Source organism: Delphinapterus leucas, chromosome 15, assembly GCF_059928025.1.
Source record: "Delphinapterus leucas isolate spDelLeu-1000000601 "Yukka" chromosome 15, BTC_Dleu_Yukka2, whole genome shotgun sequence".
Classification (NCBI taxonomy): Eukaryota; Metazoa; Chordata; class Mammalia; order Artiodactyla; family Monodontidae; genus Delphinapterus; species Delphinapterus leucas.
The window spans coordinates 66,593,593-66,618,761 of record NC_143143.1 but is presented as its reverse complement, the minus strand read 5'-3'; the positions used below and the strand labels follow the sequence as shown (position 1 = coordinate 66,618,761).

Below are 25,169 nucleotides of genomic sequence, written 5' to 3'. Positions count from 1 at the left end.
TAGGATGGCTTAGTGCCAACAAGTTGTTGGCAAGGATGTAGAGAAATTGGAAACTTCATACATTACTGGTGGGAATGTGAAATGGTATAGCTCTTTTGAAAAAACAGTCTGGCAGTCCCTCAAAAGGTTAAATATAGAGTTACCATATGACCCAGAAGTCCCACTCCTAGATATAGACCCAAGAGAAAAGAAAACATATCCACATAAAAACTTGAACATGAGTGTTCATAGAAGCATTATTCATAATAGCCAAAAAGTGGAAACAACCATACGTCCATCAATTGATGAATGGGTAAATAAATGTGGTATATCCATATAACAGAACATTATTTGGCAAGAAAAAGGAATGGAGTACTGATACATGCTACAACATGGGTGAACCTCGAAAACATGCTAAGTGAAAGAAGCCAGACACAAAAGACTAGGTATTGTATGATTCCATTTACATGAAAGTTCCAGAATAAGCAAATCTATAGAAACATAAAGTAAACTAGTTGTCACCTGGGGCTGGGGGAGGAAGGTTTGAGGGGCAGTGGAGACTGACTAAATGGGTTACACAATTTCTTTTGGGGGGTGATGAAATTGTTCTAAAATTGATTGTGGTGATGGTTGTACAACTCTATGACTACACTAAAAACCATTAAATTGTACCCTTTGGGGGAGGGATAAATTGGGAGGTTGGGATTGACGTATACACACTACTATATATAAAACAGATAACTAATAAGGACCTACTGTAGAGCACAGGGAGCTCTACTCAGTGCTCTGTAATGAGCTATATGGGAAAAGAAGCTAAAAAAAAAAGTTTACACGTGTATAACTGATTCATTTTGCTGTACAGCAGAAACGAACACAACATTGTAAATCAACTGTACTCCAACAAAAATTCAAAAAAATAAATACATACATACATAGATACATACAAAATAAATAAACTGTACACTTCAAATGGGTGAATTGTCTGGTATGTGAATTCTATCTCAATAAAGCTGTGTTTTAAAAAAAAACAACACTACACCAGAGGCCACTGTTCATCTATTAGATTGGCAGATCCCCAAATTCTAGATCCACCTGTGTTGGTGAGAGCGAGGGGAAGAAGAGGATGCAGTGTGAAGGTACATCAGTGCCACCTCCGTGAAGGACCCTCTGGCCATATCTAACAAAATTACAACTGCACACGTTCTCGGACACTGCAATTTGGGATTAATCCTAGAGGTATCCTCATACGTGGACACTAAGCACACGATGGAAGATATGCATTGCAGAATGGTCTGCAATAAGCAAAAGGCTGGAAACAACCAAAAGTAGTCTTCTCTAATGAAACAAAGCATGGTCTCCATCCACACAATGAATACTACGCAATCAGGAAAAAGAAAGAAGCAGCACTAAATGATCTCCAAGGCACACTGTCAAGAGCAAACAGTCACATGTAGAGCAGAGGGTACCATGCATGATCGCTTGAGGTTTTTAAACTATTTTTTCTAATATCCATGCTTACATATGCCTGGACTCCCTGGAAGAACACACCAGAAACTCCTCCCATGGCTGCCTCCAGCAAGGAGACCTGGGTGCCAGAGAGGTTTACTTTTCCCTGCCTTCTTCTGTACTGTTTGAATTATTTTTTACTGTGTGTGTTAATGCTTTTTCTTTCCTTTTTAAGACAAAAGTTGACATATACACACTACTATATATAAAATAGATAACTAATAAGAATCTACTGTATAGCACAGGGAACTCTACTCAATACTCCGTAATGACCTGTATGGGAAAAGAATCTAAAAAAGAGTGCGTATATATGTGTGTGTGTGTGTGTGTGTGTGTGTGTGTGTGTGTGTGTGTGTGTATAACTGATTCACTTTGCTGTACAGCAGAAACTAAAACAACATTGTAAATCAACTATACTCCAATAAAAACTAATTTAAAAAGAAAGAAAGAAAGAAAAAAGACAGGTTTACCTGGTATCAGATCCTGGTGCTCTCTCTCATAGCTGGGAAGTCACTTCATTTGTCTGAGCCTCTGTGCTCTGCAAAGAGAGGGATAATAATAGTATCTGCCTTGCAAAGTTGTTGTGAAGGATTAAATAAGACAAGGCCCCGCACGCACACACGCACAGGGCTCCCCACCGTGTCTGTGTCTGGCTCCTAGCAGTAGGTGCATGGTTCATGCTGGTTATTAATACGTTACTACGTACACCAAGGTGGATTGTTAACAAGTGCCACCAGGGAGACTTGGGACCAAGTGTTCAGAGCATCAGCAATCCCCTCCAACTGGGAGGAACTAGGAAAGGATTCCTGGGGGAGGCAGCATTTGAGAAGGGCTTCAAGGTCGTGAAGGAGGTCCACAAATAGAGATAACTGGGGGCTGTGCCTCTGGCAGAGGGAGCTGTGCAGGCAAAGGCCTGGAGGTAGGAAAGCCCTGGGTATTCGCTCAGTCGTTCATTCACTGGCTCCTTCAACAAAGCTCAGCTGAGCACCGACTATGTGCCAGACACTCTCATAGGAAAGACAGACAAAGCCAATAGCTGGACCATCGAAGGGAGGAATTACAGAGAGTGTGAAGACAACAAGGGGCTGGGGCAGAGCCTCACCCAGGTCCAAGTGTTCATAGAGCAGACCAGGAAAAGGAGGCTCAGAGAGGGAGAGAGGCTACCTAAGGTCACACAGCACCTTCTCAACTTCTGGAAAGGTCCTCTCCCAGCTCCACCCTTCCCATGTCCCACGAGCCTGGAGAAGAGAAAGCCCACAAGGGCCATCCCAATGTGCACTCATCACAAGGTGCATAAAGATGCCACCTAAACGGGGGTCCCCAACAAAGAGGGGGGACAACTGGTTCTCAGACGATAACAGCACCTGGCTGGTGGGTAGAGAGACTCCTGTGTGCCAGGCACCGTGCTGAGAAGTGCACTACATCTGCGAGCCCAGGTGGAGCCTCTGCAGCCCTATGTGGTCAGCCCCATTTTGCAGATGAGGGAACTGAGGTCCAGAGAGGTCAAGTTACTTGCCTAAGGTCACACGGCTCATAAGAGACAGCATCGGCAGGCAGACTCGGATTGTCTGGGCTCCGTAGCCTCAGGTCCCAGGGCCCATGGCCCAAGGGAGCCACTGCCAGGGCCTGTATCAGCAGTCACATCCCTTCTCAAAAGCACCCAAGGTGGAAGCTGTTCTCAGCCAGTCCAGGAATGTCTCCTGATAACAGTGGCCCAACCGGGGGTGGGAGGAGTGGGTGGTGGTGGTTGTGCGGGGAATGGGGGGGAGGGGGCGGCAGGAGGGACACAGCCCATTTGAGTCCATCTGTCCTGCCTCTGGAGAGGAGGAAGCAAAAAGGTCCCATCAGGCACCCATCAGAGTCAGGCGGGTTGCAGCATCCTGGTTAAGGGGGCTCCTGCTGTGGCCCTGGGAGAACTCTGGGCAAGTCAACCAAAGCCTCCTTCAGTACCATGGAGACATCCATAATCACCCCAGACAGTTGCAAGAGCAAATGAGCTAACCACGTGTGCCCTGGGCACGCAGGCCATGCTGGATAAAGGGGGGGTGGGGGGGGGCGCGACCACCACTGCTACCTTATTATTTCCATTGTTATTGTTTAGCTCTCCAGTTCCCACCAGGACCCTGCTTCACAGGGACGATCAGCCCCCATCTCCCAGAGAAGGCAACAGAGAGAGGCTCGGAAAAGCCAAGTCAGCTGCCCAGGCCACCATCCAAGACAGCAGAGGACCAGCTGGGGATCTTGGCTCTCCTGGCCCCAGGCCACTTTGGCCCCTCTCCCCAAGGGCACCAGTCCCAGCTGGGCTCTCGAAGGGAGTTATCACACCAGGGACTAAGCAGGGCCCTCAGTCAGTCCTTTTTCTACTAGGGTAATGGAGGCCAAGATAGGGGGAGTGGCTGGCCCAAGGCCACACAGCCCAAGAAGGACCACTTACGGAATGAACCTGTCACCCTTCTGAACCTCCAAAGCTAGGTCCCCAGCTGATGCCCCACCCTCCTCGCAACAGCCCTAGGGGGCAGGTACCACCAGCACTGGCCCGTGTCCACAGGGGAGGAAGTTGAGGCTGGAGGAGCGTGGGAGAGGGTGCCGGCCCATCACGCCCATCCCAAAAGTGGGGGCTGTGACCCTTTCCTGCCTCCGCTGGAGCCTCCCACACGTAGGCAGGAATCTTCTGATTCCCTTTCTTCCTTCAGACTCTCAAAAGAATGACGTGCTCAACTGAGGTGTTTTTCTACAAGTGGTTTCGGAATATAGAAGGGAGTCCTGCTTCAGAGCAGGGGAACATCAATAATGACAGTAATAAGAATAACGGCAGTAGCAACAGCTAATATTTGTTTAGCGCTTTTTTTTTTTTTTTTTTTTGGTCGCACCGTGTGGCATGCAGGATCTTAGTTCCCCGACCAAGGATCAAACCCGCACCCCCTGCAAGGGAAGCGCAGAGTCTTAACCACTGGACCGCCAGGGAAGTCCCTATGTGCCATTCTTTTTCTTTTTTTTTTTTTTTCCTATGTGCCATTCTTATCACCCCATTTTACAGAAGAGGAAACGGAAACACAGACAGGTTAAATGATGTGATTAAAATCCCGCCTCTTAGCAGCTAAGTGACAAGTTCCTCCCTCTCTGAGCTTCTCCCTGAAGGGGGGCTGCCACCCCTTGGGCCACTGGGAAGGACCCAAGGAAGAAGCCAGGGCCACGGCCAGCTCAGCCCCCTCCCCAGAACTCAACACCATTGGCTGCTCCAGTGCAGGCTGGTGGGGTGGAATAGGGCATGCTGATGGCGGTGTGGAGACCACACCTTTCCCCCTCATGCCCTCCCACCTGGGGTTCACACTACCCCTTCCATGCTCCCAACAGCCTTGGAACAAGCTATGGCCACAGTCATTTTACACATGAGCACACAGGGCTCCAGGAAACTGCCCCAGCCAGGAAGTGGAGTGCAAAGGCCCTGAGGCAGGAAGGTCAGATGTGCAGGTCTGGACTGAGTGGGTTCCAGCTTAACTGGGTCGCTGCAGGCACGAGGAGGTCGGAGGGAGGCCCCGAGAGGGACCCGTCCAGCAATTTAGGTCAGAAAGACCTGAAAATTTGAGAGAGAAGCCCATGAAGATTTTCTCAGGCCCCTGAGTGTGCTGGGAGGGATGGGGGCGGGGGGGGAGGAGGTTACTGAGGCTTCATCCCACAGTGATCCTATCAGAGCGCAGTGATCAGCTTCAGAGGAGACACCTAAACCATGGTGGACTTCCCAGAGGAGGGGACATCTCAGCTGAGGTCCAAAGGCTGAGCAGTTTGTGAAAAGAGGAAGGGGAAGCATGATCCAGGCAGAAGGGATTACTTGGCCAAAGGCCCAGAGGTGGGACCATTTAGAGAAAGGCAAAGAGCCAGGTCAGTTTAAGTCATGTAGTCTCAGTTTCTCCAGCAGCAAAATGGGGGGAAAGACAGGCACACAGTGGGTGCCTCCGTCTCCCCCACACCCACTATCTCCCTTCTCCAAGGCCCCCACCCAACAGGAAGGGCACTGGGAAGTTGGCTGCTGGGTCCTCCTGCCATGGAGCATCTTTGGGGCTGGTGAGGTTGGCAGGGTTGGGAGGTTTCACTGACACCCCACCCCCCCGACACCCTCTACCCCAGAATCCAGGCCAGGCAGCCTGTCAGGTGGATGGGGAGGGCAGCTCACAGGCCAGGAGGCCACAGCCCTGATCTCAGAGAGCTTTGTGAGATCTCCCCCTTCACAGATGTGGAAGTGGAGGCTCAGAGAGGAGAGCAGTCAGCCTCAGGTCACACAGCAAGGCGGAGGCCAGCTCTTGAATGAGGGTGTGGGACTGGGACCCGGACTGAAGATAAGATTCTTGGGGCACCACGCCCAGGAGCGCTGGGCTGAGGAGGAGCTAGAAGAGGAGATGCTGGCCCCAAAGGACCACAGACTAGGCAAGTCCCAGGGACCCAGCCAGACACCACCTGGCCCGGCCAGATGAGGGCTGGCCACCATGTGGCTAAGTGGAAGGCCTCCATCAGAATCTCCATGTGGCCTCGGCAGGTCACGCCCCCTCTTGGGCCTTAGCATCTGCCTGGACAAAGGCCCTGGCAGGCCAAGGATTCCTCAACAGAGCCCAGCCTCAGTGGTGACCACAGGAAACACTGAGGTGACACGTTTTGCTCTCTCCCAGCCTCTCCAAGGTCATGTCTCCCAGGCCTCGCCCCTGTGGTTCCACCCCCGCTGGCTGATGGCCGACAGGCCTTGGGGGGACAGATGCCAGCCGGCCCCTGCCCACAGTGCCCGCTATTCCTGCCAGCAGCTCTGGCTGCTTCCCTGCTCTGGGAACACACAGTGCCCCCTCGTCCCCGCCCCCGCCCACACCCACGCAGGAGCTCCGTCCAGGGACACGGGTGGGCAGAAGCACCTGGAGGCCAGGCCCCTCGACACTGTCGGCCCTGTGCTCAACCCCACACACTCAAAGCTCACAGGTTCCACCCTGGACATGTGACCTCAGGATGGTCCAGGCCTTCCTTTATTCATCCATGAAATGGGGGCTCTGGCAGGTCTCTGAGGGAGAAGGCATCCAAGCCTGAGGTAGAGCACAGTGGTCAGCAAGAGAGCCGAAGCCCTTAATGCTTCTATGGGCTGTTCATGGGATCAAGGCCAAGGGTGGAGGGGCGTCTGTTGTACGCTCCCTCCTCCCCACCACTTAACCCTCCCTGGACTCGTAATTACCCTCTAGCCTCCAGCCCTTTGCACATGCTGTTTCCTCTCCTGAGGCTTCACCACCCACCTCCCCATGCCCCCCATGAACTCCAGGGCACCCTATGGGCCTGACCACAGGTCATACTTGACCTTGCCTACCCTCCAACTGAGAGAGGTACCTCTCTTTTTCTGGGCTCACATAGCCTCCATCACATGGGGACTAAGAGTTGTACTGCTTGGGGACTTCCCTGGCGGTCCAGTGGTTAGGACTCAGCGCTTTCACTGTGATAGCCTGGGTTCAATCCCTGGTCGGGGAACTGTGACCCGAAAGCTGTGCGGTGCAGCCAAAAAAAAAAAAAAATTGTACTGTCTGGGTTCAAAACCTAGCTCTGACCCCTCCTAGCTGTGTGACCTTGGAAAAGTTACTCTACCTCTCTGTGCCTACAGTTCCTCACTTATAAAATAGGGACAAAAATAATAATTACCTCCAAGGATTGTTGTGAGGATTAAATGAAGTCATATTTGTAAAGGGCTTAGAACAGAGCCCAGACCTTAGCAAATGTGCCGTAAGTATTCGCCATTAACCAGTGAGAGCAGCAGCTGGTACCTGCTGAGCACCTACTGTACGCCAGGCCCGGTGCTCGGTATTTTACCTGGATTATCTCACAACAGCCTGGGAGGAGGGGCCGTTATGAACCTCGCTGTAAAACGGCAAAGAGGGCTTCCCTGGTGGCGCAGTGGTTGAGAGCCCGCCTGCCGATGCAGGGGACACGGGTTCGTGCCCCGGTCCGGGAAGATCCCACATGCCGCGGAGCGGCTGGGCCCGTGAGCCGTGGCCGCTGAGCCTGCGCGTCTGGAGCCTGTGCTCCACAACGGGAGAGGCCGCAACAGTGAGAGGCCCGCGTACCGCAAAAAAAAAAAAAACGGCAAAGACAGGGAGGACCGGAGGCATCAGCTTCACCTCAAAATGTATCTGGGGACGAAGGGGATTTTGCTGATATTAAGGAACTACTGTGCATTTCTTTCAGGTAGATTATGGCTTTTGTGGCTACTTTCTCAACATGAGTCTTATCTTTTAGAGATACATACTGAAAGATTTACACGTGAAGGAAGACATGCGTGCGGGATTTGCTTTAAAATGACACAGGAAGGGGGCTTCCTTCCCTGGTGGCGCAGCGGGTGAGAGTCCACCTGCCGATGCAGGGCACACGGGTTCGTGCCCCGGTCCGGGAAGATCCCACATGCCGCGGAGCGGCTGGGCCCGTGAGCCATGGCCGCTGAGCCTGCGCGTCCGGAGCCTGTGCTCCGCAACGGGAGAGGCCACAACAGTGAGAGGCCCGCGTACAGCAAAAAATAAATAAATAAAAGGACACAGGAAGGGGGTGGCAAAGAACAGGTGTGGAGGGGCCAGGCCTGGCCATGGGTGGTGCTTGGGGCTCAGTGACAGGTTCATGGGGTTTGTTATACTAATATGTTTCCATAATAAAGAGTTTAAAAAGGAAGATGAAATAAAATAATGCAAAACAATGTTGGACCCCCTGCAGCCCCACCAACTGCCTCAGCCTGGGCCAACCATTGTCACCCCTTCCCCTCGCTGGACCAAGGCAGTCGTCCCTCTGGTCCGCCTGTCTCCACCCTCAGCCCCCAGTCTGCTCGCAACACAGCAGCCAGGTGCTCTCAGAAGGCCTCCTGCGGCCCCCGCCTCACTGGGAGGTAAGAGCCACCATCAGAAGGGTCCAGAGGCCCTCCCTGGACACCCCCGCATCTTACGGCCCTTCCTCCTGTCATCCTTCCTGCGCTGGACACCCCCTCATCTTACGGCCCCTTCCTCCTGTCATCCTCCCTGCGCTGGACACCCCCGCATCTTACGGCCCTTCCTCCTGTCATCCTCCCTGCGCTGGACACCCCCGCATCTTACGGCCCCTTCCTCCTGTCATCCTCCCTGCGCTGGACACCCCCGCATCTTACGGCCCCTTCCTCCTGTCATCCTCCCTGCGCTGGACACCCCCGCATCTTATGGCCCCTTCCTCCTGTCATCCTCCCTGCGCTGGACACCCCCGCATCTTACGGCCCTTCCTTCTGTCATCCTCCCTGCGCTGGACACCCCCGCATCTTATGGCCCCTTCCTCCTGTCATCCTCCCTGCGCTGGGCACCCCCGCATCTTACGGCCCCTCCTCCTGTCATTCTCCCTGCGCTGGACACCCCTGCATCTTACGGCCCCTCCTCCTGTCATCCTCCCTGCGCTGGACACCCCCGCATCTTACGGCCCCTTCCTCCTGTCATCCTCCCTGCGCTGGACACCCCCGCATCTTACGGCCCTTCCTCCTGTCATCCTCCCTGCGCTGGACACCCCCGCATCTTACAGCCCTTCCTCCTGTCATCCTCCCTGCGCTTGCTCTGTTCCCCTGGCCTCCTCGCTGTTCCTCCAACACTCCAGCCTACCACTAGCTTCCGATCTTTGCACTGGCTGTTCCCTCTACCAGGGTTCTCTTGCCCCAGGGAGCTACATGGCTCCTCCCTCCCCTCCTGGGAGGTGAGCTTCTGGGAGAGGTCTCCCCTCCCGCCCCCCCACCCCCAGGCCCGCCATCCTATCTAATTACAACCCATTCTGTACAACCCAGCCAGTCTTCCCAGCTTTACGTTTGACCCATGACACCTATCACGTTGTAACAGACCACGTGCAGATTTTCCTTATTTGTTGTGTTTTTGTCTCCCCCACCAGAATGTCAGCTCTGTGAGAGCACAGATTTTTGTCTGGTTGGTTCCTTGCTGTATCTCCAGCTTCTAGAACATTGTCTGGCACATAGTGGCGCTCAGTAAATATTTGTGGGAGGGAGAGGTAGATGGAGGGAGGGATGGAAGGAGGGATAGAGGGATGGAAGGAGAGAGGGAAGGAGAAAAGGATGGTGGGATGGATAGAGGGAGGGAGGGAGGAGTAGAGGGAGGGATGAAAGGAGGGAGGGAGGGATGAATGGGTCCTACCCAGGCCCCCAGGAGATAAAGAGATACAGGCCTCAGCCCCAGGTCTGCCCAGCCCCACAGCCTATGCTCCGACCACTGCACTCTCCTGCCACTGCCTGGCATGTCCCCGTGGCAGAGCCTCTGACCACCCTGGTTACATGGGACAGTGTGCAAGTCTGAGACAGCTGTAGAGCCCGAGCCTCACCCGGCACGGCTGCAGGCATGGCATGGGTACCGGGGTTGCCTGCTGCATGAGCCAGGAGTGAGTGAAGCGTGAGCCAGGGACTGTCCGTGTTCCAGGGCAACCAGGACGTGTCTGGTCCCGTGTTCCCGGTGCGAACACACTCAGGGCTGGCAGGCCTCAAACCGGCTCTGCCAGTGCGGCCAGGGCGGGGTGGGCGCTGCAGGTTCAGGCTGGCACGGCGGGCAGATGAAGGGGTGCTGCCAGAGCCGGGACCCGCCACTCGGGGAGGGACAAAGCTAAGCAAGTGGACGGCGCCGCTCCCACTAATCCCGGCCCCGAGCAGACAGAACTGTTCTGGCCTGAGCGGCTCTTGGGTTTCTTCCTGGGCAGTAAGGGGATCCCTTTCCAGACCCCAGGCCCTGCCCTGCGCTGTAAAGGGCAGGATCCCTTCCCGCTAGGATCCGTCCACAGCCTAGAAGCCCGAGACAGAAGGGCAAGGCCGGGAAGTGGCCGGCGCCAGAGCAGGACAAGGCAGCAGGGAACCTGGTGTAAAGCCTGGCTCTGTCCCACGGTGCTGCACAGCCCTGAGCCAATTGTGGCCCTTTCAGGACCGTTTCCCCAGGTGGAAAGCAATGCTGGGCAAGGATTCCAGGGACCCTCCATCCCAAGGTGCCGATTTATCTAGAAGAGGCCACCTCGGTGACTCCAGCCCTGCCCCCAAAGCCCACCTCTGAGGATAGACATGGCCAGAGCCCGGACTCACACACGTCCTTACTCCCCACAGAAACAACAATGATAAAAATACCTGCTGAGGGCTTCCCTGGTGGCGCAGTGGTTGAGAATCCGCCTGCCAGTGCAGGGGACATGGGTTCAAGCCCTGGTCCGGGAAGATCCCACATGCCGCGGAGCAACTAAGCCCGTGCACCACAACTTCTGAGCCTGTGCTCTAGAGCCCGTGAGCCACAACTACTGAGCCTGCGTGCTGCAACTACTGAAGCCCGAGCACCTAGAGCCCATGCTCCGCAGCAAGAGAAGCCACCGCAATGAGAAGCCCACACACTGCAACGAAGAGTAGCCCCCGCTCTCCACAACTAGAGAAAGCCCACGCGCAGCAAAGAAGACCCAACACAGCCAAAAATAAATAAAATAAAATTTAAAAATAAATTTTAAATACGTGCTGATCACTGAACACTTAACTCCATGCCTGGCATCCAGCTTTACACGCACTGTTTCACCTGGTCCTCCCAACAGCACTGTGAGGTAGGGACTGTTACTGTGCCCATTTCCCAGCAGAGGAAACTGAGGCCTAGTTGAGGCAAGTTGGAGTTCAGGCCCCCCACCCCACCCCTGGGCAGCCTCTATCTCCCCAAGACAGTTCAGGGTAGGAAAGAAATCTCAGGTATCCCCTGAAATGGCAGGGCCCATATTCCCCAAATCCATTGATCCTCCTGACCTTAGAGGCCAAGCCCCAACCCTGCCCCCACTGTGTAACCCAGGCCATGGGTGTACCACTCAGAGCCTCAGTTCTCTCATCTGTAAAATGGGTAGGATCTTGCCAGGTTTGCCTAAGGGATACCGCTGTTTAAAGCCACGGGAACTGGAAGACTCAGTCCAACCCTCAGGACAAGGTGGAGAAGCTGCTGGGCCTACGTGCCTCGAGATGGATTAGGGGGAGGGAGAGTGAACATGAACCAGAAGCCCAGTGGTCTGTGGCGGAGACTCAGCCCCTCATTACCAGCAGCCCAAGAGAGGAAGGATGATTCTTCCTGTGCCCCATGTAATCCAGTTCCAAGCCCTGTCAGTCTCACCTCCAAACACATCCTGAATCCACTTCCTTCCCTCCCACCACGGTCACCCCCTCGTCCAGCCCAGGCTGGCCAATTGTAGGCAGAGAGCCTTTCTGAAATGTCCATCTGAACCCATCACTCCTGCTTACACCCCTCACAGCCCACACTCCAAGACAAAAGACAAAGTCCTCGCGGGGGGCCTCCGAGGTCCTGCAGTGGACATTCCCAGCCCCACCCCCTTCACTCCTGCTCCACCCACACTGGCCACTTCCCCTTTCCCTGAGAACCCAATACACTTCTGCCTCGGAGCCTTTGCACTTGCTGTTCCCTCCACCCAGAGCATACTTCCTCCAGACAGATGCCTGACTCCCTCGCTTCCTTCAGGTGCTTTACTCAAATGTCTCCTGCTCAGAGAGGCCTTTCCTGACCACCATTTTAAATAGCAGCACGCCCAGCCAATTCCGCTCTCTCTTTGAGCCTCATTTCAAAAGCCACTTCCTCACGGGAGGCCTCTCTGACCTCCCCCAGCCCAAGTAAGAACCTTCAACTTCTCCTTCCCAGCATGGACCATGGCTCTGACGACATAGCATACCGTATGACTACATGTCTCATGAGGACAGGGGTCACTTCTGTCTCACTCACAGCTGAATACTCCGCAGTGGGCGTAATATTCAAAATAGTTAACAGCTGGGATGCTGCGGCGCCATCTGGTCAGAATAGACACTGGCCCAAAGTACAGGGCCCAGCATGGAGTGGGTACTTGGTAATTACTGAATGAATGAACAAATGAACAAAAGGATGAATGGAGGGATGGATGGATGGATGATAGATGGATAAGATGGACGGATAGATGGATGGATGGATAAGTGAACAGGGCACACACAGTGGGCCTGGGACTTACCAGGGATGCCCGGGGCTTAGAAAAGGTGGCCCGGAGAAGGGAAGGGTGCATCCAAGCTCACCAGCCAGGCTCTGCAACTGCAGCCTCTCCTCCTGCACAGCCCGACTTTCATTTCCCATCCTTTCGGTCTGAGGAAGCTCCTTCCCCCAGGGGAACTGGGTGAGAAGGCGGGGCAGATGGCCCCCTGGTCCCAAAGAGGGGGGGCTCCCAGACTCCATCTGTCCCACCACAAAGGAGCTTTGTCCTCGGTGCTGAGAGCCCGGGGCAGACCGGAAGCTGCCCCTCAGCCTCCCAACAGGTCCCGGCACCCCCGGTCAGCTGGGCCAACAGCTCCAAAGCCAGATCCCAGGGACTGACACAGTATTGGGCACAGCCTTCTAAAATCTCATTAATCCTCCCTGGGAGCCCTAGGAGGGAGGTTCTAGGACGACCCGAATTTTTACAGATATAGAAACTGAGGCAAAGTTATCTGGCCAAGGTCTCCCAGCCAGTAAAGAGCAAAGCTGGGATTCAAACCCAGGCCCACCTGGCACCAGAGTCTTCAGCCACAGCTCTCAACTCACCATGTCTGGAGTATAGACCCTCTGGGTTCAGCAGGGTGGAGGGGCCTTGTGGAGGTACAAGTGGGCAACCATGCCTGACCCTTCACGCTACCAGGAGACTACCACCCTGGCGAGGTTTACCCAACAAGGGAGGGAGGTCGGGCCCTGAACCCCGGAGCCCTCGCCCCACGCCCAGCCCGTGCCCCAGGTGCCTCTGGAGTCTGCCGGCCCCAACACGTCTCCACCGCTTCCTGCCAGGCAGGCGTGCACAGGGAAAGGCTGTGCGGGCAGGCAAACCAGGGGGCAGACACCCCCCACCCCTCACCCGCCGCTCCCCTGTCGCTTCCAGACCTGCCACCTGCCTGGCCGCCACCCACCTTCTCTCCAGGCCCATCTGCTCTCAGGGCAGTCACCAGAGCCACTTCACCAAAGCCACACTGCTGACGGGACACCTACCCTCAGCTGGGCACTACCCACAGCACCAGACAAATCAGTTCTGTCCCCCCTCCTCCGCACCTCTCCTCGCTGCCCGAGGGCAGTGTGTAGTCTCACCAGGCAGGTACTCCCAGCCCTCCATTGATTGGCATCAGCCACCTCTCAGGGCCAAACTCTACCACTCCTCTGAGCTCCAACAAGAGCAACTATTCACACTGCATCTTCAGGCCTTTCTCAAGCTCCACCTGCTCCCAGAGAACCATTCCATTCTTCCAGGTATGTCATATGTACCGCTTCCTCCAGGAAGTCTTCCCTGACCCACTCCCTCCAAGACCCCAGACCAGCCCCTACCTTCTGTCCCAGATAGGGGTTCTTGATCCTTATCTTAAACCCCAGCCTCTGTGGGCTACCTTCACTTGGCAACAGTAACTGAGCACTTGAGCCCGGCCTGATCCTTCTCTCTGTCCTCCCTTTACACCTTCAGCAGGAGGCCTGCCCTGCTCCCAGCAGCCCCAGGCCAAAGCCTTGCCTGATCAACTGAGACATCGTCTAAGTACCTTGTACTTGACCTACCGCTCCCCACCTCCCCAGGCTACGTGGACACACATCAGGCTCTTTCCCACCTCCAGATCTTTGCTCATGCTTTCTCTTCTTCCTGGTAGGCCCTCACCCTTCTTTTCCCCTCATGAGATCCTGCTCACCCTTTAATCTTCAGGCCAGGTTATCACCTCCTCTGCAAAGCCCTTCTGGCATCATAATAGCTGCCCCAGTTCATATGGTTCCTACCTCATGGTAGGGCAACGATCAGGGTCTGTGTCTGGCTCCCCCAGGTTGTAGGCTGCTCCCAGAGTGAATCTTTGGGGTCCCCAGCACCCAGCACAAGGCCCAGACCTCACCAGCAGGTAATCAGAAGTCCAGCTGCCGACTCCCTGCCTGGAGACCCCAGGGGCAGAAGCCAGGAGCAGCTCCCAGAGGCAGTACTGAGTCCGATTTTGCCCACACTGCCCACAGATCTAAGGTAGGGGCGGAGTGGGGGAGAGGGCTTTCCACCAACGGCCAACTGGTAACCAAACCCACGTCGTTTCTGAAACTAGGGCACAGGAGAGAAACGGGAACAGCAGAATTGTCCCCAAATAGAACTGTGGCTCATCTGGTTCCAGGGCCTCCGGGAACACCTGGCAGGGGTGGGGGTGGGGAGGGCAGGTGGCTGCTCCAGAAGCTGTGAAAGGAGATCTAAAGTTTGGAGGGTGGGGAGGTCGACACCACCGCAGTCGGCACTGACACCCTGCCCACCTCCCTCAGGGCTGGTCCAAATCCTGGAAGGTGGGGGGTCCTCTCCCACTTTCCCCCACCCACCCATGGGGTGCTCCCTAAACCATCCCACCTCCCAGCCTTTGCTCAGCCGGGTCCTCTGCCTGGAATGCTGCTCCCCTTGCTGCTAGTCAGAATCCTGCCAATCCTTGTAAACGTAGCCACGGACTGGGCACTTTCTATAAGCCCGACATGGGCAGGCATCTGGGGAGAATGAGCTTATCACATCTTCCCAACAGCCCTGTGAGGAAAAGACCCCTGCCCCCATCTCACAGATAAGGAAACTGAGGCTCAAAAAGAGAAGCCATTTGCCCAGGACACAGAGCAGAGGAGGCAGGTGGACCAGGTGATGTGGTGGGACCTGGGTGGCGGCAGCCAGAGGGCACCCAGAAGGCCTGGCAGGGCCTGGTTCAGCTTCCTAGGCAGGCCCAGCCTTGGGGACTTGGCATAACTCAGGGCCAGAGAACACAGGGCACAGCCCCACAGGGCGCAGGGGACAGAACAAGAGCCCCTACATCCCTCTGACCCCCATCCTAGGGTGGCTGAGGACTGAGGAGCCACATTGGTACAAAGTGATGGAACTATCTCCCCCCAGATATGCACAGACCCACTGCACAGATGAGAAAACTGAGTCCTGGAAGGGGACAGTTTCCCCATCTGGAAAGTGAGATGTGCCACAGGAACCTTCTGGCTGTGACATCCCCCTGTGGTCTGGTGGATGCTATTTCCTTTCTCTGGGTCTCAGTTTTCCTATCTGGAGAATGGGGCTGTGATTCCCTTCCTCCCCAGGTTGAAACAAATTATAAAACAGCTAACATTTATTGAGCATTTACTACGTGCTGGCATTGCTCAGAGCATCACGCATAGTGCCACACTCGATCCTTAGAACAAGTCTGTGATGTGGATACTGCCATCAGGCCTGTTTTTCAAATGGGGAAACTGAGGCAGAGAGAGGTGAGCTGACTCACCAAAGTCACACAGCTAATATGGAGGTAGAGGAGAAACCCGTGGGGCTAGGGGTGGGGTGGCTTCCCAGAGGAGGCTCCTGGCCTTCACACTGCCCAGAGAGGAGCGGCAGGGAGGGGCTGGAGGAGGGGTCAGGGGTCAGGCAGGAGGCAGAGTGGGGCTCAGCCCAGAGGAGGCAGGGCAGGCCTGCGGTGCTGAGGAGGCCCTGGGTCCAAATCCACGCACTGGGTGGCTTCGGCAAGCCTTTTTGCTCCTCTGAGCCTCAGTTTCCTCTTTGGTAAAATGGGGCCAGAACTGCTGCCTCGCAGGGATGCTGTGGGGACCAGACACAGCCGTTCGCCTGGCACTGGGCAAGGGCTCAACTATGTGCTCAAGGAACGGATGACAATGGAAGGAATCCTCAGAGCTGGGCCACTGGGCTCACTGTTCCTTTAGGATCCGGGTGGTATCCGACTCTCCACTCCGAAGGGGTGGGAAGGGGGGCCCAACCTGCCTCTTCTCTAATTCCTAGATAGAACCCTCCCAGCTCTGCCAGCTTTCCAGGCTGTGTGACCTCAGACAAATCACTTCACCTCTCTGAACTTCCGGATCTTCCTTTTGATAATAAGTCGAGGCTTCCACAGGGCTCTGAAAAAGGAGTTCCTCACTGGAAGGACTAAGGGCTTATGCGGGGAGGGTGGTTCAGTTCCACCTGCCAAAGCAGAGACAGTAGTGTCTGGCATGACCCTGCCTTGAGGCCTCAGTTTCTTCATCTGCCAAATGAAGATTTTTTTTTTTTGCCATGCTGCGTGGCTTACGGGATCTTAGTTCCCCGACCAGGGATCGAACCCGCACCCCCTGCAATGGAAGCACAGAGTCCTAACCACTGGACCGCCAGGGAATTCCCCAAATGAAGATTTTTATGATGGTCTGTCTCCCTCCCAGCCCTGCTGGGGATGGCCAGAGGTGATTGAGGAAAGTGCTTTGTAAACTGTAAAGTGTGGCACCCTTGGGAGTGATCACTATCACTGTACTCCCTTAGAGGCAAAAAGAATCCTATGACTTGCCATCTAAGGCAGAATGTGCTAGAGCCATGAGGGAGGGCAGAGAATGGGCAAGGCAGGTGCAGAAGAGGGGAGCGTGGAAAGTATGGACTTGGGTTGGGGCAGAGAGGATGGTCAACAAAAGCTTTCCGGAGGCAGAGGCATCTTAGCCATGATGGGTGTGGAGAGGGAGGGCACACCAGGCAGCAGGACCCACAGGGTAAAGCATGGATGCTGGAAAACCCGGGGCCAGCAGGAAAGCAGCTGATGGTTCAGAAAGGCTAAAGGGTCACCTGAGTGAAAGGGAGGTGTGGGAGGTGACAGAGTGAAGCAGAGGAAAGAGCTCGGCCCAGACCACCAGCACCCCCAGGGGCCCTTGCTGGGGACCTTCCCCAAACCACAAGAGCAGTAACAGCCCCTGCCTCCAGGCCACGTGGGCAAAGACGCAAAGCACCCAGTGCTCAAACGGCAGCCACCTTCAGAGAGATGGACTCATTCAGTGAGGGGGCCTTGAATGCCAGGGCTCAGGGCACTGGGAGGCCTTGACAAGCCACAGAAGGGCAAGGGCTGAGGCGGGAGGTGGGCTCAGGGAGGCTGGCTGGAGATGGGGGCTTCCAGTAGGTCCAGCCACCAAACTTGTCTGTCTCTAGTTAACCTCCCCACCAGCCCCACCCCATAGGACTAGCCTGAACACAGGCGTCCAGTCTCAGCCCTAGCGTTCCTGGATCAATTGACCTGCAGAGACCCAGAATTCCCACCTCGTCAGGGAACTACCTTCATAATCACAGACACTCAGAAATCGTAAACACTTACTGTGTGGGGGCCCTGCGCCGGAGCAGACACAAATTCGCTCACCTGACCCTCATGCCACCTTGTCAAAGCTGTACTGGCATTGTTGTCCCCACATCAGAGATGGGGAGACTCAGGCTCAGAGCAACCATTTTCCCACAATCACACATAGCAAACAAGTGGCAGAGCCAGGACTCGAACCAGAACCAATTCGCTCCAAAGGCCTGGCTACTTCCACTCCCTTTAGTCCATGAGCATCCATGGAGCACCCATTATGTGCCAATCCTGGAAGCTGGGGATCCCAGCAAGATCCCAGTCCTCCAGATCTGAGTGTAGATCCACCAGCCAGAGGTGGAAGCCCAGAAAGTCAGGATCTCCTGCCCGCCCAGCAACACATCCACCCTCTACCCGGGGAAAGAGCTCAGCCAAGCTGAGCGCACACCCAGTGGGACTCAGATGCCTCACATCAACCAGAAGCCAGATGTCTGGGCTCACATCTCACTCCGCTGGGTGATTGTGGCCCCAGACCTTGGCCTCTCTGAGCCTCATTTCCCTCTTCTATGTAATAGAAACAAAAATTCCATCCACCCCAGGGATGGGACAAAGAATGGAATAAGTCACCTTGCTATGACCTGGCCGGAGAGGGCACAAGTGAGGACATCGACATCAGACAGAGTAAAAGTCAAGGCCACAAATTTGGATAAAGCAGGGGGAGAAAAGATAATCAGACCTTGACAGGGAAGCTGAGCTTCCCGACACCACACTTACCCCAACTTCCATCCCCCCGCCGGGAGACCACCTGTGCCGGCCTCACAGCCCAGCAGGTCTGAGGACTCCAAGGACCCATCCCCACAGTCTCTCAACAGCCCCCCACAGCCCCGCTGACATTGCCAGGCTCACACGGCATCAAAGAGGACTCAGCCAGGCCAGCCCCTGGAGAACCCCGGCTAAGATCCCTGTCGCAGAGCCTCAGGAGGGAAGATCCCATGCCGGACAGATGAAGAAACTGAGGACCAGAGGAGGAAAGGACCTGGGCAAGATCACCTGGCTTCTTCTCCTCTCTTGCTTCTCATTTTATACTGGAACTTCTCTGGGTAGTTTCAAGAGGAGGGGAGGTACTGGGGTTCAGGTTGGAGGGGAAGTCACTTGCTCAAAGTCCCACAGAAAGGGGTGGGGAAATCAGGGTTCTGGCTTCCACCTCTGGGATCTTCCCCAATCATCTACTCTTTGACTCAGCCCCCCATCCCCTGCATTGTATTGTGGGAAGGAACAGCCTGGCTGGGTGGGGAGAGCCCTGGATGAAAAGATAGGAGATGGGGCTTCCCTGGTGGCGCAGTGGTTGAGAGTCCGCCTGCCAATGCAGGGGACACGGGTTCGTGCCCCGGTCCGGGAAGATCCCACATGCCGCGGAGCGACTAGGCCCGTGAGCCATGGCCGCTGAGCCTGCGTGTCCGGAGCCTGTGCTCCGCAACGGGAGAGGCCACAACAGTGAGAGGTCCGCGTAACACACACACACACACACACACAAAAAAAAGATAGGAGATCTGCATTTTTCTCCCTGCTTGGACAATATGTTCTGGGTCTTTCTGGCCTCAATTCCCCCATCTGTGAAAAGAGAAGGTCAGAATAGATCAGGAATGACAAACTCATGGCACACATACAGTGATGTCTAATCCTCTGTCTGGGGCAGACATTACTAATCTATCACAGCACTCTTTCCCATGAAGCCAAGAATGGACCTCAGAAGCTTTTTCAACACAGCAATCTTGGTCTGGGTTAGGCCTAACCCTAACCCGAGCCCGAACCTTAACCCTAACCCTAACCCTAACCCTGGGCCATCCCTAGACTGGGTAATATCTGAGTCCCCGCAAGGGACGGGAAGGGGGAAAGAAAGACGTAACATTTACTGGGCATCCAATAGTTTCAAGCTGCTGGGAGACATTCTCTGATTTAATCCTCACAAGGGAGGTGTGCAGAAGCTGAGGTTCAGGGAGGCTGAGTGATTTGCCTTTGGACAGACAGCTGGGAACAGGGCCTTGAACACAGGGGAGGTACCTACTGGGTCACCCACCCCAGGAACAGTGATGCAGAGCCAGCTACCAGGTGAGAGCCTAAGGTACAGCTTCACGCCATCCTCCTTTTGGCCATACTAAGTGCAACATCCATGCCCATTTTACAGCTTCACAAACTGAGTCACAGGAAGGGGGTGTCAGCTGCCAGAAAACAATGGCCTCGAGCAGGTGTCTGGCTGTTCCCCACCCCTATCTATCGAGCTAATGTGTGCTAAACGCTTTACTTCAGTCCCCTTGGGACATCCTGGGAGCCATGACTCATACTACCCCACTTCATAGATGAGGAATCTGAGATGCCCCCAAAGGAAGGGGCCCCCACCCCTCTAGGGGCTCGAGTGGAAACCAGAGTGGTTTACCATGGAGATAAGGTGGTAGGAGCAATGGAGGGGAAGTAAAGTGCTGGGGGAACCCAAAGGGAGATAGAGGCTCGGGGGCCACACAGCTCAGGCAGGAAATGAGGCTCCGGTCAAAAAGCCCAGGGCAGGGGGGTGGAGGCCTTTGAAGGGGCTGTAAGCCCTACAGAGACACGGGAGGCCCAGCCCTGGAATAGGAGCCCAGAGCCCCACAGCCTAGGTGCGGCCCTGTCACTTGGCAACTGGGAGACCCTAACAAGTGTCTTCCCCTCTGGGTCTTAGAATTTACATGTGGAAAATGGGGCTAATCTCACCAAAGGCAAGCTTTCAAGAAGTTGGGATGGGCTACACCAGCGGACCTCTCCCAGCTTAGCCTCCTCACACACAGAGGGCAAGGCAGGACTCAAGTCGCCCGGTATACGGGTGGCCTTGGCCGCCAGCATCCTTTCCTAGACCAGTACCTTCAGAATCAGTGGGAATCATCCACTCAAATCCTTCACCGGACAGCTGGGGAGGCCAGACCTATTGGATGAACTGACCCGCCCAGTGTCACACCATACAAGGCAGGTCCCATTTCCTGAGCACCTGCTGGCTCCAGGCACTGGGCATACGGCCCTCCTTTAACCCTCACCTGATAGGAAGATATTTACTGTTCCCATTTTCAATACAAGGAAGCTAAGTCTCAGAAAGATAGAATGAATGACCCAAAGACACACAGCAGGCGGGCACGGTCAGAACTTGAACGCAAGCCTGTCTGAGTCCTGAGCCCTTACCTTACCTTTGTCTCCATCTCCCCAGCCGACCCCTCCCTGCTCCCCACCTCACTCCCAGCCTCCAGTCACCCTGCGTGGCACTGCCCCAACCCCTGGCTCTCACCCTCTCCTGCCTTCCTGCTACCGAACTCCTACGCTACTTTCAAAGCCCAGCCTCAAATGCCGCCTCCTCTTGATATCTGATCTAGGCCCTCACAGAATACCTGGAGTCCAGCCCACAGATCTTTTTCCACCAGGTGCCTTGGTCACCTCTGCACCCCTGGTCTCCAACATGGGGCTGTTAACCCCGGGGACACCAATCAGCCCCCTGTGGGAAGATGAAGGCCAAGCTCCTCCTCAAGGCCTACATGGCCCCACATGGCCCAGTCCTGCTGACAACACCCCCTCACTCACCTCTCACCCACTCCCCTTAATTTTCTACGCTCCAGACTCACAGGCTTTCTCCTTGTTTCTCCACAAGAGCACACGCTTCCCCACCTCAGGACATTTGGAGTCCCCTCTGCCTGGTAAGCCCTACCCGTAGCTCCATGCCTGGCCAACTCCTCCACGCTTCCTTCGAGATTCCTCTGCACCCCACGCCTCTCCCTCTGAGCCCTTATCACATCTGTGATTATGTATTAATTTATTTGGCAACCTGTTTGCTACTTGGCTCACCCTCTAGACTTAAATTTCTGGGCAGCCAGGGACCTGTTCACAATTCCCCAGCAAGGACCCACCCAGGCTGACCACTCCTCACAACCCCAGGGGCCCTGGGGCGCGTCTGAGCTGAAGGGAAGAAATAGCGCTCTGCCCCTTCTTTGTTGAGGGAACTGCTGCCCCCTCCTGTCACCACCTCCTGGAAGCCTCCTGAGGCCTCCGACAGCTCCCACTGCTAACCCGTCACCACACTGCTCAGCCCAAGTTCAAAGCTCCTAGAACATTGTAGGTGCTCAATACAGGGCCATGGATGCTTGTGTCTCGGCAGGTTTGGGGAAACGGGGTCAGTTGAGGACCAGGGATGGGCGGTCTGTCAACAGGCCACTGAGCCATCTCCTCCCTGGCTCCTGGGGCTTTGGGGGAGCTAGACAAGCCCCCCTCCCCACCCTGCCAACCCCAGGTCACAATTAGGGAAGAAGCCAAAGCAGGAACTAGCTATGAGCTGGGGATACTTCATGCTCTGGGAAGAAGCGAGGGGAGGAGAGGAGAGAGCTGGGGGGCCTTCCTGGGAGAGGTGAGCCTTAAGCTAAGCCTTAAAGAGCAAGAGTAGACAAGCAGCTCTTAGAGGAAAGGGCACTCCCAGCGGGGACACCAGCAAAGGCCCAGGAGCCGCACAGGAGGGCCTAGGCAGGCAGTCAGCTGAAAGAGGTGACACACTGTTGTAAATCATTCCCCTGGGTGGAAAGACCACATCACCACACCACCAAAAGGGCCTCGTGGCTTCCACCCAATCACTCACTCATCAGTAGAGTCTTTTCCAACACTGTCTCGTGCCTGGTCCCATAATGGGAAACCCCAGTTCCCCCACCACTGGAAGGGTGCAAGGGCAGCCAGACCAGGGACTCTGAGGTCTAGGCTCTCATTCCAGCTTCAAACTGTGTGGCTTGGTCAAGTCACTTCCCCTCTCTGAGCCTCAGTTTCTTCACCAGCAAAATGGAGATACACAAGAGTCCCTACCTCATAGGAGGTGCTCAGTAGATGTTAGCAGCTATCACTATCATGGGCCCATTTTATACTTAACAAAACTGAGGCCAGAGGGAGTAGTGAGTTGTCTCAGGTCACACAGCTGCTGGGTGGCAAGACTGTGCCGGGGCTGTTTCTTTCTTGAGGGTTAGGAGGTGGCTTTGGGGGCACCAATCCACCCCCCTAGGACCAGCCATCTCACCTCCCACCCATCTTTTTTAGGCAATTCATCCAGTGAAGTGCTCATTTATCGAACACCTACCACATGCTAAGCCCCTCCCTGCAGGAGTGCCTACAGTCTTCCCCTGAGGATCCCCACTGCACACATGTGGACTCAAAGGGGTAGTCCCTTGGCCCAGGTCACCCAGTGAGACAAGAAGCCTAGGTCTTGTCTCCCCAGCCAGGAGGCCAAGATGAGGGGCAGCAACGGAACCAGCCTGGTCCATTCTTGAAATCGTCTGGTCTCAGCTGCACTATGGCTGGGCCCGGACTCACCCCAGGTGACCCAGAGAGCACTGTCCCAATTGGACAGAGTCCCTGAAGCCCGGGAATCTTCACCCAGGGCCACGCATGGGCTCCGTCCACTCTCAAGTCTGCCTGAAGGCCCCAGAGGCTGAACTGCTACCCCACAGGTGACCCCCTTCTGTTCACCCCAACCTTCCACCAGCCCAGTAAGCCCAGCCAGGCCCGCAGCGGGGCCTGATGAGGACCCCTAGCTCAGAGAGGGCAGGCAGCTGTTTGAGGACACACAGGAGGGCAAGTAAGTGGTGGCCCCTGTCGGGACTCAAACCCACCACCAAGCCCAGCCCAGGCGGACAAATGGACCCAGCCTGGTGGCGAAATCCCCAAACTTTTGCCAACTTCTGAGCAGACAGGCGGCTGGGCCTGTCGAGAGGCGAGGCTGGGGGCTGTGGGCAGCAGGGACCAAGCACAGTTTGGCCAGTCCCTTCCAGGCCGGCAGCACCAGGCCCTACCCGAGGCCCCACGAGGACAGGGAGATCCTGGTGCCCCGGCCCGGCACCCCCAACCCGGCGCCCCCAGGCCCACCCTGTCCGCCCCCTCTCCACCCCCCATCCAGGGCTGGGGGCGCCAAGCCGGGCAGCCGCGGCCAGAGGCGGCGCCGACTGGCTCAGATTTCAGATTTGGCCTAGACCTGGCCCGGGGGCTCAGGCCCGGCTCGCTGCTTGCTCTCAGGGGGCCCGTAGAGGGACGGTGAGCCGGAGGGGGTCCCCGCGCGGACCGGACCTCTACACCCCCCCCCACCCAGCCCCCTCCCCCGGCGGCATCACAACAAAAGGCCGCGCCAGACAAGTCCCGGTGCGCCCGCCCTGCGCTCCTGGATCGCTGCTCAGCCCGGGGGGGATGGGGGTTGGAAGGGGGGCCAGGAGCCCCCGCGGCCCGGCGATCCGACGCCAGGGTGGTCCCCGGGCGGGGGCTCCCTCACGCGGGCCGGGACTGGGGGCCGGCGGAGGGCCGGGGGGCGCTCACCTGGGCCGGCGGGCAGGCGGACGCACCGGCAGACAGACGCACCGGAGGACCGACCGCCGGACGGCCAGGGGTTCGGGCACACGGCGGCCTGGCCGCTCCGGCTCCCAGGCCGGAATGGATTCCGGGCCGGGAGAGACAGATCGAGAGAGAAAGGGAGGAGGAGGAGGAGGCGGCGGCGGCCTGGGGAGGGGAAGAGGAGGGAGGGAGCGCGCGAGCAGGGAGGAGGGGCCCGGCAAGCCGCCGGGAGGAGGAGGAAGGAGGAAGCGCGCCGGGACAGTTCCCCGCCGGTGACCTGGGAGAGACCCGTGCGCGGCCTCCCCACGCCAAGGGTCCCGGCGGGCCGGGGAATGGGGGGCGGAGACACCGGGCACAGAAGCCCCGCCCCCACCCCGCCCTGAGAGCGCTCCCTACCCTTCGGGGCACCCATCAGCCCTCAAGCCAAAATGCCCTCCCTAACTCCCCCCCAGCCCACCCACCCCATTTACCCCAAATCTACCTCTCCCGAAATTATTAGTAATAATCAACAGCAGCACTGATGGAGCGCTCACTTCTTGCCAGGTGCCAGGCTAAGCGGTTCAGGTCAATTTTAGGATCTATTCCTACCAACCCACTGGGCTGGGCCGGCCAACGATTATCCCCATTTTACAGATGAAGAAACTGAGGCACAGAGAAGGGAGTCACCTGACAAGAACCGGACCTTAGACCCTGGCCTTGATCTGAGTTTCCCAAAGTGGGGACTGAAGCAGGAAGGACGGTGTGGTAAAGAGCAACATTTATCTAAATAGATATGCGTTCATTTTAATGTGCATCAGAACGAAGAAAAGCGACTAAGGCAGCCCGTCCGAATTCAGCAAGTTCCAGATACTCCTGCTTAGGAGGGGGCTGAAGCAGGCATTGAGTGGCAATTACGCTTCCAAGTAGATAAAGAGGCTGAGTACATCTGGACACAGGGGGCAGGGAGTGCAGCAGAGAGAGGAGGGGACATGGAGGAAATGCTGGTTTAGCCACAAAACCTCCCAGCACCGCTATCTGACCCCTCCCCCCACTCCCACCATCTCCCGACCCAGGCTTCAGGGCTGCCCTATTGGGGCTGGGTGCCCCACCCTTGGCTCTTCACATGTCTTCCTGGAATTATGGCACAGGGAAAGGTGAGCCTGAATCCAGCGTTAAATGCCACCATCTGCCTCTACTTTCCTTCTCTGAAAGTTCTCTCATATCACAGATGGGAAAGTAAGGCCCAGCCGGGCCAAATGGTACCAGCCTG

At 56.0% G+C, this 25,169-nt stretch overlaps 1 protein-coding gene across 6 annotated transcripts in view; it reads right to left on the bottom strand.

The window, feature by feature from the left end:
• Positions 1–24,194, bottom strand: part of SRC (SRC proto-oncogene, non-receptor tyrosine kinase) — a 57,682-nt gene extending 33,488 nt beyond the window's left edge. For 2 of the 6 annotated variants that reach the window (XM_089896839.1, XM_089896840.1), the window contains exons 1-2: positions 23,906–24,194; positions 1,956–2,023 (exon numbers count right to left, since the gene is read on the bottom strand). The gene's annotated coding sequence lies outside the window, so the exon portion shown is untranslated. Of the gene's footprint in view, positions 1–1,955; positions 2,024–13,058; positions 13,371–13,414; positions 13,761–23,905 lie in introns of those variants that run through there. The other 4 variants (XM_022592462.2, XM_089896837.1, XM_089896841.1 and 1 more) reach the window with 4 other exon arrangements.
• Positions 24,195–25,169: the final 975 nt, after the last annotated feature.